This window comes from Hyla sarda, chromosome 3 (genome assembly GCF_029499605.1).
Source record: "Hyla sarda isolate aHylSar1 chromosome 3, aHylSar1.hap1, whole genome shotgun sequence".
Classification (NCBI taxonomy): domain Eukaryota; kingdom Metazoa; phylum Chordata; class Amphibia; order Anura; family Hylidae; genus Hyla; species Hyla sarda.
The window spans coordinates 362,634,605-362,650,223 of NC_079191.1; the positions used below are offsets into that span (position 1 = coordinate 362,634,605).

At 41.4% G+C, this 15,619-nt stretch overlaps 1 protein-coding gene and 1 long non-coding RNA gene across 5 annotated transcripts in view; one reads left to right on the top strand and one right to left on the bottom strand.

The window, feature by feature from the left end:
* LOC130362746 (uncharacterized) overlaps positions 1-15,619 on the bottom strand; it is a 106,890-nt gene that overhangs the window by 82,478 nt on the left and 8,793 nt on the right. The window contains exon 2 of the long non-coding RNA XR_008891550.1: positions 4,369-4,488. This is a non-coding gene — a long non-coding RNA (uncharacterized LOC130362746). The remainder of the gene's footprint in view (positions 1-4,368; positions 4,489-15,619) is intronic.
* Positions 1-15,619, top strand: part of BCL11A (BCL11 transcription factor A) — a 150,496-nt gene that overhangs the window by 32,364 nt on the left and 102,513 nt on the right. The gene's annotated exons all lie outside the window — the stretch shown is intronic.

Genomic DNA, 15,619 nt, shown 5'->3' on the forward strand with positions numbered 1-15,619 from the left:
ATATATCGTAAAAAATAATTTTAATGTGTCAATTGAGTCATCCCAAAGCTTCTCCAGAAGAGAACAAGTCACAGTTGCCTCAGAAAATTATTCCAGCCACAGATATCCCATAACTACGTGCCAGCCACAGATATCCCATAACAATGCCAACTACAGATATCCCATAACTATATGCCAACTACAGATATCCCATAACTATATGCCAGCCACAGATATCCCATAACTATGCCAACTACAGATATCCCATAACTATATGCCAGCCACAGATATCCCATAACTATGCCAACTACAGATATCCCATAACTATGTGCAAACTACAGATATCCCATAACTATGTGCCAGCTACAGATACCCATAACTATGTGCCAGCCACAGATATCCCATAATTATGTACCAGCTACAGATATCCCATAACTATGTGCCAGCTACAGATATCCCATAACAATGCCAACTACAGATATCCCATAACTATATGCCAGCCACAGATATCCCATAACTATGCCAACTACAGATATCCCATAACTATGTGCAAACTACAGATATCCCATAACTATGTGCCAGCTACAGATACCCATAACTATGTGCCAGCCACAGATATCCCATAATTATGTACCAGCTACAGATATCCCATAACTATGTGCCAGCCACAGATATCCCATAACTATGTGCCAACTAAAGATATCCCGTAACTATGTGCCAGCCACAAATATCCCATAACTATGTGCCAGCTACAGATACCCATAACTTTGTGCCAGCCACAGATATCCCATAACTATGTGCCAGCTACAAATACCCATAACTATGTGCCAGCCACAGATATCCCATAACTATGTGCCAGCTACATTTACCCATAACTATGTGCCAGCCACAGATATCCCATAACTATGTACCACCTACAGATACCCATAACTATGTGCCAACTACAGATATCCCATAACTATGTGCCAACTACAGATATCCCATAACTATGTGCCAACTACAGATATCCCATAATTATGTTCCAGCTACAGATACCCATAACTATGTGCCAGCCACAGATATCCCATAACTACCGTATGTGCCAGCTACAGATACCCATAACTATGTGCCAGCCACAGATATCCCATAACTATGTGCCAGCCACAGATATCCCATAACTATGTACCAGCTACAGATACCCATAACTATGCCAACTACAGATATCCAATAACTATGCCAACTACAGATATCCCATAACTATGTGCCAACTACACATATTCATAACTATGTGCCAGCCACAGATATCCCATATCTATGTGCCAGCCACAAATGGCGTAGATGCCCCCATATTATTGTGTCCCCCAAAGATCCAAGCATAACTGTGCAAACCCCAAATGCCCCCAATAGAAAATGTGAAAGCCCTAGATGCACCATAACAGTGTACCAACTACAGATCCCCCCCTGTGTCAGCCATTCATACCCCATACCAGTATGCCAATCACAAGGACCCCCCCCCCTCCCCCGCCAACGGCAGTTTCTCACAGAAGTATTGTGTTAAATCAATAATAGAGCTCGAAAATGGTCCTTTACCATCTAAATCACTGCACTTAAACCAAGCAGTAGAGCTTTGTCATATACTTGGACTGCAAAATATATAGATCTTCTTTTCATTTTCTTAAAGGTGCTCCAGCATTCTGAACATTTTGTTTAGACCGCTCAGACCCGGAGACAGTGATTGTGACGCCACGGCCACATCCACTCGTGACATCACGCCACGCCCCCTCCATTCATGTCTATGGCAGGGGGCGTGGCGACAGACACCATGACAGACACCATGACACCATAGACATGAATGGAGAGGGCGTGGTGTAACACCATGAGGGGGCGTGGCTGTGGCATCACAACCACTGCTGCAAGAACCCACCTTTTGTTTAGAACTCTGGGTGCTGCGGGAGATTGCGGGGGGAGGGCCCCTTTGGATAGGGAATAAGATGTCTAGCAGCGGAGTACCCCTTTAAACCAAATAATAGAACAAAAATTTATTGCAAAGCACATAAAGGATGTGTGTCTCTGCGTGTGTTATGTTCGCCATGATTGGCACAAAAAGTTGCAAAACATTGTAAAGACAGCAAACATAAATACATAAAGTATATATACATTAGAGGGTAGGACCTGTTGGCCAGAGACGCATTACATGTTGCCATCTATCTTTTCTGAAACATACTGTAACCATTTGGATGGTCCTGGATGTAGCTGTAAATGATCAAACATGTAATTGATTTTCTTATATCACAATATTCAGCAGAGCAGAAGATTTGTTATTTTAATCTTCAGGAAATCATATAATAAATCTGCCGTCTCTCAATCCCCAATTAGTAACACAATGGACGCGTTTTGGATTCTACTCTAAAAAAATGTGTTGTTATTATTACACTAACTTGGCATCCCAGCCATTCATTCATATTTCCTGGAATCGGCTCAGATGTATTTGTGCTTGGCAACGGTTGTAGATAACTGTAAGCTGCGCCATTGTGAGATCCTGCTGTGCTTCAGCTAATTGAGAGAGCCATATTGTGACTTCTTGTATATTTACCTTGCACAGTGACCTGATGTAAGTGCAGATTATACCAGTTATGGGTAATTCTTCATAGAAATGTAGCACGTATTCTTTGGCTGGTGCCCCTTTTATTCCCTGTTAGGCTTCTAGGTTAAGGAATTAAACAAAATGTTTACGCTGGGTATCCTATGCTTCAGTGCAGTTTTCCTCTTACTTTTAATTAGATCTATTTATACAAACATGCAATATGGTAGATATAAATGAAAAATGATCCATAAATTTAGAGTCAACTATTAAAGGGATTTTCAAGGACTTTGGTACCCCGCATTATACAGTGAACAAGGCCAGAAGCCCTGTGCTGTGTATGGTGGCGGTGGCGCCGTTCACTGTATAATATAAATGGCCAAATGTCTGATTGAGGAGTGGTACCGATGCTGTGGCTAGGCCAACAATCCATTAAAACAAGTCCTGGAAAACCCCTTTAAAGGGGCACTCCGCCCCTAGACATCTTATCCCCTATCCAAAGGATCTCCTGCTGCTGGGGATCCCTGCGATCTCCCTGCTGCACCCAGCGCTTGTTTAGACCGTCGGTTGCAGCACTGGAGGCTTGTGATGTCACGGCCACGCCCCCTCAATGCAACTCTATGGAAGGGGGTGTGACGGTCACCACTCCACCCCCCATAGACTTGCATTGAGGGGGCGTGGCCGGGACTTCACAAGCGGGCATGACTGTGATGTCATGAGCCTCCGCCCTGCATCGCCAGTCATCCGGCACGGATTGAAGTTCACTCCATGCATAGGATATCTGGGGTGCCGCAGCCGAGATCACGCGGTTCCCAGCAGCGGGACTCCGGGGATAAGATGTCTAGGGGCGGAGTACCCCTTTAAGCTTACCTTACACATTACAAATAAATGTTGTCTGCTCCCTTTAATTTCAACTAGACCAGCCGACCAACTTATGTGCATGTTGGTTTTCAGACTCTCTCCTGAAGCATATGTAGGGGAGATGAATCAAGCTGTTTGATTCCAACATCGCTGATCCTTTTGTGGTCAGGGAGATAAGCCGCTGCCAGAACACATGCACACTCAAACATGCCGAGTGTGCATGTGTTTGGGGAGGGGATCCAGACAGGGCCTCTAATACACATTGGACAGCTGTCTACTGTATGGCCAGCTTTGAAAACATATAATGATTAAAATCAAAAGTGACTTAGGTTTCAATAGAAAATTCAATAGGAGAGATAATCAAAAAAACTGTCTAATAGAAAAATTGTATTTGTTACCCATAGCAACCAGTTTTAATATTAGAATATGTTCACACGTACATCATCAGCCGCGGACTTTCAGTGTGGGCCCCAACAAGTCTGCAAATCTTCCAATACTATTGCAAATTGGTTGCGGACCCATTAAGTCAATGGATAGCAAAATCTTTTTCACACAAATTTTGCTATGCTTGCTGTCTTGTGGCTCAAATATGGTTTCATGGTTTGATAGATCTATGGGAGGTTATTTCACTGTCCTTGGGGCCTAATAGCAAAATTCGACTTCAGCTTCAGCTTTTGACATGAAAACTCATATTTTTGCTCATATGGGGGGGGGGGGGGGGTATCAAAACCTGTCCAGAGGAAACGTTGCCCAGTTGCCCATAGCAACCAATCAGATCACTTCTTTCATTTTGCCGGGACCTTGTTAAAAATGAAAGAAGCAATGGTTGCTATGGGCAACTGGGCAACTTTTCCTCTAAACAGGTTTTGATAAATCTCCCCCATGGTTACTTGATCCTGTCCTTTGCATCTTCCCAATGACAATTTTCCTTTGCCCGTTCCCTCATCTACAATGATCCCTATCCTCACCTTTTAGCTGCTGGGCCCCGTAGAAGCTGCCTTGCTTCCTGTCCTGGTATTTATGTCTATAGGTCACTATCAGTATATCAGATTGTACATCGCTCTGTAAATTTTGCATCCATCATGCCTCTGCAAAAAAATCCATAAACAACCATTTAGTTAATGGTATAGACAAAACAATATAGCATAAGAACAGAACATGCAGAAGCCATAGCGTGAGCTAAGTACTTACAATTAGGGCCACCACTGGGACCTATTAGAGCATACAGTATATGGAATGCACCTCACATAATAGCTATTATCCTCATTCTATGATGTATCTCATATTAATTTTCACAGAATTAAAAGGTGCTGTAATAACGCCATTTCTCATTCATATTAGATATGGCTGCCCGAGGGCATTCCCATACATAAATCCAGTCAAGCAGAAACTGGCAAGTAACTTGTGATGTATTGTCAGTAAATTGCATTTGGATATAAAAGAGAGACCAAGCTACTGTCCTGAAAGGGTTAAATGTGTAATATTACCTCGTGAACACCTGGTGGTCAAAGCTTGGCGCTACATTATTATGTAGATTCAAGTCACATCATCTTTTATTCATGGCAGGCAGAAAGTTTATCTGCATTATCAGCTTTTAGTAAGAACTGAGGGTTGTATAACCTTAGACCTTTGCGAAATGCCAGTTGTATTCCTCTGTCTATACAAGGTGCTTGGGAGGAGGTTCTTGTGTGCTCCACCTTGATGAATGACTACATTAGGGGACAATTGGGGTATATTCAGATGGTACAGGCAAATTACCATGATTACAGAAAGACTACAGGTGAAGAGACCAAAAAAATGCCACCAAGCATGCTTGAAAATGGCCGCATTGGGCGACCGAAACGTTTCATCTTGTTGGGTGGAATAAAATTCACCATTTTCTACACCATAACCTGGAGTGCTACAGTATTGTCTTCTATATAGATTCAAGTGCCTGTGACCTGGCCATATGACTGCTTGCACCCGCTCATGTTACTGGGAGTGCTGCTCATCTTCGCTTGTGTGTGTGTGTGTGTGTGTATATATATATATATATATATATATATATCAAATATAAACTTTAAAAGGAGTTGCCTTGACTTTGTCATTAATGGATAGACCATCAGCATTTAATCAGTGCCAACATCGGGTTCTGTGCCGATCAGCTGTTTGGTAGAGCATGCTTTGATAAAAAAGAGCCATTTGCTTCATCTTTGTTCATTGTGTAGTGGTCATGCCAAGTTACTGCAGCTCAGCTCCTATCCATTTTAATATTTGAATACATTGTATCCTGAATACTGGCGGTGTACCAAGAAATTGGATGTGATCAGGACTTGGGTTCTCGGGTCTTATGCATGCACCCATACTACACCTCTTTTTTCTATAAGTAGCCATTACTTTATCTCCAATTTCATAAAGAGGCTTTCTGTCATAGGGTGCTGTGAATATTTCACCTGATGGAGGCTGGATGGATGCACACTGATACTGTAAAGACCAATTTGGCATTCGTAATACAGAGTTCTGCATTAAAATAGGTGGAGTACGATGGCTCGGTATGCTCGCTGTCAATGAGTGCCAAACTTGTAGACCGGAACTTGTTTCCTAGCCTATTGCAAGGTTTGAGTGCACACGGAGTGGATTTATGGCAGCAAAGGGCCACACAAATGATCTGGCAATCGCTAGATCATTTGTGTGGCCCTTTGCTGCCATAAATTGTTGGTTATACATCCCCTATTATACAGGGAGAGGTGGGGCCGATACTATGTAAATCATTACAGTCTATCTATAATTTAGAAAAAAATATTTTGCCACTATATAAGAGATACAAAGTAATATTATGGGATTCTCTTGTGAGCATTTCTCTCATATATAGTCATAGGTTCACCTTTGATGAACCCACATGGCTTCTTGGTAACAGCAGGAGTGTCGGACATGCCTTCATGTAGACATTGGTCTTTGTCAAATTCGTTTTGCATTTATTCTTACATGACTAGTCAAAATAAAACTGATGGTGACACGAATATGATACATGTTACCCATGAAAACCAATAAGATTCATCTGGAAATAGAAATGCTGGAACCTGATTGGTTGCTCTGGGCGTCCATATTTCTCTATGAGGCCTACCACAGTTTTATGTGCACATATGTTAGGCTTCCTCCTCTCACAAGAGACCGTTTCGTGTTGTACGGCACCTTTTCTGGCTGCCCCTATAACACAGAGAGAGAGGTGAGGAGGTGTTTCATTAAAAAAAGCAGCAGAGGGAAAACCAAAGACCTAAAAAATGTGTCCGCAACAATTTCTTTTCTCATGCATTTTTTTTTTTTTAAATAAAATATCAGTCGCATAAATATGAATTTCCTCTGGTGGAGACATTATTCTTCTGCTCCGTCAACTCTTTTTCTAGAAAGTTAAAGATTCCCAATGTAGCAAATTTCAGCTGCTTTAAAACGTTTGTCAAACATAGCAAAGAAAAAAATAGATTTTTTGTAAGTCCCCGAAATCCGAAGGAGTCAAAACTTATAATTATTGTGTTTCTGTACCCTTGGCTAATCAAGTGTGTGATAGATATCCCCCTTTTTGAGTTAAAGTACCTTTAAAACGCTATAGACCTGAGCCTGACTGGTTAATAGGCTGTTGAATGAGTTGTGTATTATTTTTACTTCAGATTGATTGAAATGTTGACTAGAAATCAATGGTGTTGACTAGCGATAATTTACAGTGCTCTGTGTGCTAAGTAGTCGTGCTGTGCACTTGCCATCCTAAGACTGGCGCAGGAAAGCTGTGTGTACAGCGATGAATCAAACGTGTTATGGGTCAGCCCTTTTACTTGTTCCATCATGGCTTTTACACAGTTGCCATGTAATTTATAGCGCCTTTGCGTTGTCAAACATTTTCATTGCAGCTTTCCACAGTAGATCCCAGACACAAACACGGCATGCTCGGCAGCCACTATTGTTTCATAATCTGAGAGGGGGGCTATAAAACATCACATTACACTATCTTCAGGCTCATTGAAATGCACCGCAGACTAAATCAGAGCTGGTTTGTCCCTGATGCAAATTATTAAGTTCTAATTATAAATATCCATTTAATTACTCCATACATTTTTATTTCACAGACCTATTTTGGCCATTCAGCATGAGATACATGGAAGGAAATCTGGCAAAATTTATTATGCACTTTCCAGAGTGGAAATGGTAGCCGAGGCGGCCTTTTTACCAAATGACGGAACGCACTTTGCACACGGATTAGCTCCCCCGACGTCATTATTTTATCTGTTGCTATAATATTTTCACTGTGAAAAAAAACATAGACTGGATATAGCCTCCTGATATTATCTTGTGCAAATCACTCTCTTAGAGGTAATTAAGGTTAGGGTGACCTTGGAATCCATTTTAATGAATGATTTGTAACACCTCTCGCATAGTGTACAGATGTAGTAGGGCTCAAGCTGCTGCTGGGATGAGATGATGAAAGTTTACCTGCACATAAATTACATTATGACAATGAATTGACTCGACTTTACTATCTCTCTACCACCATTTTACTACAATGGTGTATTTTGGAATAATTCAATTCAAAACGTAATGATATTTCTGCACAATATACACCCTCATCCAGTATCATGTGCTATTGCTTTTGGGATTACCTTGAATAATTAAAATTTAATAGTCAAAAGATACCAGCATCACTTGAATTGGTGTTAACCCTTTAAGGACCAAGCATTTTTCAGTTTTTGCACTTTTTGCACATTTCGTTTTATCCTCCTTAGATTTTAAAAATAATAACCCTTTCAATTTTGCACCTAAAAATCCATATTATGGCTTTTTTTTTTTGCACCACCAATTCTACTTTGTAATGACATGAGTAATTTTACCCAAATATCTACGGCGAAACAGGAAAAAAATAATTGTGAGACAAAATGTAAGAAAAAAAGCCATTTTGTAATTTTTGGGGCTTCCGTTTGTACGTTGTACATTTTTCAGTAAAAATGACACCTTCTCTTTATTCTGTAGATCCATACGATTAAAATGATACGCTACTTATATAGGTTTGATTTTGTCTTCTAGCAAAAATCATAACTACATGCTCGAAAATTTATTTGTTTAAAATTGTCATCTTCTGACCCCTAAAATTTTTCCACTAATGGGGCAGTATGAGGGCTTATTTTTTTGCGCCGTGATCTGAAGTTTTTATCGGTGCCATTTTTGTTTTGATCAGACTTTTTGATCGCTTTTTATTCATTTTTTATGGTATAAAAAGTGATTGGACTTTGAATTTGCGTGTACGCCATTGACGGTGCGGTTTAATTAATGATATGTTAATGATATATATTTATGGTTCAGACATTTATGCACACAGCGATACCACATATGTTTATTTTTATTTACACAGTTTCTTTTTTAAATGGGAAAAGGGGGTTGATTCTGATTTTTATTAGGGAAGGGGTTAAATCACATTTATTAACTTTTTTTTATTTTTTTACTTTTTTTTTATGCAGTGTTATAGCCCCCTCTAGGGGGCTGTAATATTGCATACACTGATTGCAAGCACTGTTCAATGCATTGCCATAGGAATACATTGATCAGTGTTTTCTGTGCTTGATTGGACGCCAATCGGACAGACGCTAAGAAGGTAAGGCACCTCCTGCTGTCCTCTCAGCTGTTCGGGACACCACAATTTCACTGCGGCGGTCCCAAACAGCTCAGCTGAGCTAGCCGTGATGGATTTCTCCCATTTTAGATGTTGTGTCTAAAGAGTTAATACTCAGCAGTTGGACCCCCACTGATCTGCTTATTATCACCTATTGTCTTTTCAGCTAACAAGAAGTCGAAAAAGAGTGAGTCTTGGGCTGACAATTAAAATGAACGGATTGGCCTATTAACACGTATGTCAGGCTCTTGTTAAAGGGGTATTCCAGGATTTTTTTTATTTGAATATGCTACAGGGGCTGTAAAGTTAGTGTAGCTCATAATATAGTGTCTGTACCTTTGTGTGATGGTTTTTTCACAATTCTTATGTAATTTTCACCCCAATATTTATTTTTAACAGCATACAAAATGACTGTTGTCTCAGATTTTTCCCAGGTTGCAATGCGGCCGAGACCTGACTCACTAGTCAGCTGATGACAGGGAGCCTGTCTGCTTCAATGGGTGGAGGGATAGCTTGGTGGGAGAGAGATCAATCTGCAACTTCATGCAACAGCTGTAGGCACCCTGATTGAAAACCACAGGTCTTTTGAATGGATGCAGCTCATTTATGTTTCAATGGGTGGGGTGGCTGATGTGTGGGAGGGAGGAAAATGGAATTATGGGATTTGTAGGCAAAGAAGAAATCTCAAAAAGGAAATACCAGTTCACAAAAAGCTAGCCACAGTGTTATGGTAATCTCACAACATTGCCATTTAGCCCCAAGACAAGTGCAGATCCTTCCTAAGCATATCCATTACTGTCTGCCAGGTACATACTAAAATCACCTTTTGGTGGATAACCCCTTTAAATATGGTCAATGCTAAGTAGATGTGAGAATTTAGTCAGGAACCATGCCACGTCAGGCAAGAACAGGCGCTGGAGCAATGGTGTATTTAGAGGGGATCTCCAGTCTTGAAGGACTTATACCCTATCCTAAGGGGGGGGGGATCCTGTCAGCCCATGGAAAGGGGGCGTGTCGACCACCACACGAAGCAGGGGCTGACACGCCCCTTCAATACAACTCTATGGCAGAGCCGGAGCACTGTCTTCGTTGCTTTGTGCCCTGGTCAACACACGCTCTCTGGCCAGCAGGCTGGCGCCCCATAAGGGAGATCGCGGGGGGGCCCCAGCGGTCAGACCCCCCCTTAGGATAGGGGATACGTTTTTCAGGACTTGACTACTCCTTTAAAAGAAAGGGAGCCTATGGCAAAGATAAAAATAGGCCCTCCATTATGGCGCCTGGATTTGTCACCCAGAACAAAAGAACCATATGTTTGCCTCCCACTCCATAAGCCAATTGGACACCCACTTGTTTGCTAATGGGTTTAATATTATGAGAACATAGGTTTGCACAAGTTCTCATTGTCCATAGAAGCTTGGACCCCCCTCTCTCCTAGGGTACATGGTCTGTCTCTATGGTATGTATGTTCTCGTACTGTCTAAATGATCATTGTCTATATACAAGATATTGTAACCGGAAAGATTGTCAGGAAGGTTTATTGGTGCTATTGAGGAAGATTCTTTTGTATTAGCATGGAATGTTTAAGTAAGGGCTGGTACCTTCATAGGACGGAAGGAAAACCTTCAGCCCTAGAAAATTCTGCAGACATTGCCTCAGGTCAGTCGGCAAAATGCATAATCAATACAGCAGCCTGAAACAGAATGCCAGAATTTGGGACATTTAAATATTTATAAGGAAAGAGGAAGAAATAACAAAGAGTCACCTAGTGAGTGACTGTAAGGGAAAAAATGGGTTCAGAGGGGCAGGTGCTGTTATATACAGACTCAAAGAAACATTTTTATTTAATTTTGTGGTTGTCTTGCAGAGTGTAAAGATATAAGATAAGGCGAAAAAAATTCTCTGATGTGATCATGTCAGAGAATGTGGGACCATCAGAAAATATACACAGAACAGATTCCTCAGGGCCCGGGATTATCTCCTAATCTGTTATTTCAGGTCTAATGCACTGATCTAAAGCACAATGATGCTTTGCTTTATCGTACTTTGAATAATGACTGATGAACAAGTACAACACGAGAGCGAGTATAGCTGCGTTCAAAGATAGGAGCTTTCTTTCTTGTAAAATTCAAATTTAGTACAAAATTGGATTTAAGTGTCAATGTTTAAAATTACTGGTTGGACGGCAGTCCCGAAGTGCCATATTTATAAATGCTATGTGTCACATTGTTTCTTACCACAATAATAAAATAAAAATTCCATACAATGTTTTAATTAATATCTAGAATTAATATCTAATATCTAGTTACTCTCCTGCAGAAGGAAGCAAGCCTGATTTCTTGTGACACCAGTCCCAAAGTGCGCCATATTTATGAATGCGATGTATTATATTGGAACATATATTATTTTTTACACCATTATAATCCATTACAGGATAGGATCATGCTACTTTTATACAATATTTTCATAAATATCTAAAACTTCGATAAAGTAGCTCTCCTCCGGAAGGAAGAGAGCCTGTTTTCTGGTGCTACCTATTTAAAGTAACATTCCTGCAAGTCAGTACTTGACTCTTCTAAGAGCCTTGGAACATGACTGCAGAATCTTAGCTGAGAAACATCTTACCACCTTAGTTCCATGACAAAAGCCTTTCTACTAGCCACCATCTTGCTCTGTACTGCCTAGGGACCTGAATGCTAAACAGCTGTATACAGATGTATAACGCTTCCTTTTAAAGCAGATTCTGGCTTGATTTAAAATCCCCAGTCACATTCCAAGACTCTTGAGGTAGTCATAGTAGTGACTTGCAGGGAAGCTAGAAAGGGAAGATGGCATCGAGAGCAAACTCTCTTACTTCTGGAGGTGAACAACTTTACATATTTTTTCCCACCAAAACCCTATAATACTTTTGGGTGCCTTTTGGCACTCCCCTGAAGGAGAAACATTACCCCGTTAATTCCCACGAAATTCTGTGGCTTCATAGTAAAAATAAAAACCATACAAACAAGAAAGTTGGTGTGTGACTGGCAGCAAGTGGAGAAACTGCCCATAGCAGCCAAATACGAGCACTTGGATGAGTTGCTAATGGCAAATCCATTTAATGGGGTATTCCAGGCAAAAACATTTTATCCCCTATCCAAAGGATAGTGGATAAGATGTCTGATCGAGGAGGGCCCGCTGCTGAGACCCCCCGCTATCTCCCTGCAGCACCCGCATTCTATGCGGGTGCTGAATCTCCAGTTTCGGAAACCTCCGGGTTTCCGGGACTGGGGACGTGACGTCACGCCACACCACGCCCCCTCCATTCATGTCTATGGGAGTGGGAGTGACAGCCGTTTGCTCTCGATGCCATCTATGCCCCCTTCATTCATGTCTACGGGAGGGGGCGTGACAGCCGTCCCATCCCCTCCCATAGACATGAATTGAGGGGGCGTGGCGTGACATCACGTCCCCAGTCCCGGAAACCCGGTGGTTTCCGAAACTGGAGATTCAGCACCGGCATAGAATGCGGGTGCTGCAGGGAGATCGCGGGGGGTCTCAGCAGCGGGCCCCACGCGATCAGACATCTTAATCCCTATCCTTTTGATAGGAGATAAAATGTTTTTGCCCGGAATACCCCTTTAATCTTCCATTGGTGTTAAACTTTAAATCTCTAAAACAGTTATTCCACCATCCCCATTGCGATTTTACATGGATCTCATCATTAGGGTTTTAATACAGATAATGGCCTTAAAAATGAAGAACTACAAATATTAATTCAATAGACGTAAAATGTTTCCAAAATTTTCTTTGCATTAATTAACTAAGTTTGGGAATTTTGAGGCAAATCAATGGGGGAAAAATGTATAAATAAATAATTAAAAAAAATAAAAAAAGCTTATTTTCAAGGGAAATATTATTCCTTATGGGTGCTCCTCCACATTGTGATCATCATATGTGACAACTTATTGGGATGGTGTTGCACTTTATCTATAGTTGCTATGAATCCTTGGCCATTTGCCTTAAACTGCAGAAATTCACTCCAAGCAAGTATAATGTAAATAGCTTGGGTTATGTTCACACGTTGCGCAACTAATTACCGCATTCGTTTTTGCTGCAAACAATTAGCATAATTGCAGTAAAACGCATATTTTTTACAGCGATGCTGGTCATTTGCCGCAAAAATGCATGTGGTAATTAGTTGCGGTACCGCTTATGAGCCGCAAAGCGTGAACACAGTCTCAGACTTCACAACAACTAGTACAGCTGAAGCACAAAGATACCTATTGTTTCTATGTACAGCAATTGCAATGAGTAGGGGCAGCTTGAGGCACTGCTCTCGCAGTCTCTTAAAGGTATACTTAAAGGGACACTTAAAGGGATACTCCGGTGGAAAACATTTTTTTTTTAAATCAACTGGTGCAAGAAAGGTAAACAGATTTGTAAATTACTTCTATTTAAAAATCTTAATCATTCCAGTATTTATCAGCTGCTGTATGCTCCACAGGAAGATATTTTCTTTTTGAATTTCTTTTCTGTCTGACCACAGTGCTCTCTGCTGACACCTCTGTCCATTTCAGGAACTGTCCAGAGCAGGAGAAAATCCCCATAGCAAACCTCTCCTGCTCTGGACAGTTCCTAACATGGACAGAGGTGTCAGCAGAGAGCACTGTGGTCAGACAGAAAAGAAATTCAAAAAGAAAATAACTTCCTGTGGAGCATACAGGAGCTGATAAGTACTGGAAGGATTATTTTCTTTTTGAATTTCTTTTCTGTCTGACCCCAATGCTCTCTGCCGACACCTCTGTCCATGTCAGGAACTGTCCAGAGCAGGAGAAAATCCCCATAGCAAACCTCTCCTGCTCTGGACAGTTCCTGACATGGACAGAGGTGTCAGCAGAGAGCACTGTGGTCAGACAGAAAAGAACTTCAAAAAGAAAAGAACTTCCTGTGGAGCATACAGCAGCTGATAAGTACTGAAAGGATTCATATTTTTAAATGGAAGTAATTTACAAATCTGTTTAACTTTCTGGCACCAGTTGATTTAAAATATTTTTTTGCCCACTGGAGTACCCCTTTAAACTCTCATGCCTAGTGTTCCTCTTATCTGAGTACTATGGAGGGGAAAGGGTCATGTCCAATAACAGATGTATCCATTTGGAAATTATAGAGTTAAAAACTCTTCTTTTTGCAAAATTGAAGCAGTGGTCTCCACACTGTGAACCTCCAGCTGTTGCAAAACGACAACTCCCAGCATGCCCGGACAGCCGTTGGCTGTCCGAGCATGCTGGGAGTTGTCGTTTTGCAACAGCTGGAGGTTCACAGTGTGGAGACCACTGGTTTATAGGTTGTATTTTTAACTAGATTTTGATGCAAAATAGGGGGCCCCCCTTGCCACATAAGACGACAGAAGTGCTGTAAACGTTATGTGACCATTAGGGAAGCCCTGATTTAGCTTCAGCCAAGGCCTCTCATTAGAACTAGGAACAGCTTTAGCCATTCAAGTCTATCAGCGGGTACTTAGACGCACTTTGATGGATCAGTATGGGTTTATTGTAACAGCAAGCATGTGAAATGCAGCATGTGTTACTTAGCAATATTAAATTAATAGAACATTGAGGTCGACCGGAGTAAAGTATCACGTTCATAGCCGGAGAGTATTTCACTACAGCTGTTTACCATATCTGGACGATATCAATGGAAGCCATCATTTATTTCCATGAAATCCTATATAGCAGAATAGTCCCTATTTACCTTTGTCTTTATAGGTATATTGCAGAGGCATTTTCCCTGCGCCTGCCCCGTGCTCGGGGGAATATTGTTGGAGTCGGATGTCCTCTTCCGTGACCTTCTCCCCTTTTATCTGGTTAAATGAACTTGTCTGCTCCCCATACTGTTACTCCTTACTAATCATTTTATTTCCTAAAAGGTCTTTAGACCTTCAAGCTTTTAGCTGGTGCGTCTGCCGTGGAAACGGCTGGGCAATTTTTGTTTCAATCTACAAGTCTCCAGAGTACCGGTTCCAGAGACTGATCAATAAGTTTTGCCGTCGACCTCGCTGTCTCTATAGGCCTGATGACCATATCCTGTCTAAAAATAGTATGTGCTCTTGCTGCCTACAGAACCTTGACCTGCTAAAACCCATTTGGAACATAACTGACACGTTCAGTCAGCTGTACATCTCAGACGTGCTGTCCATGGGCATTTTGCCTTTCCTGTTTTATTCGGTACTGGACAATACATTGCGGTATTATCGGAGGAATCCGATCTTAAAAATAATAATAATAAATAATTTGGTTATTCTTTACACTACCAAAAATGCAGTTTTAGAGTAAAATAAACTATTATTCATTCATAAAAAAAATATAAATATATAATTAACCCCTTAACGACGCAGGACGTAAATGTACGTCCTGGTGATGTGGTACTTAATGCACCAGGACGTACATTTACGTCCTGAGCATAACCGCGGGCATCGGAGCGATGCCGGCATCATGCGCGGCAGGTCCCGGCTGTGGATCGCAGCCAGGGACCCGCCGGTAATGGCGGACACCCGCGATCCCGCGGATGTCCGCCATTAACCCCTCAGATCAATACAGATCACGGCATCT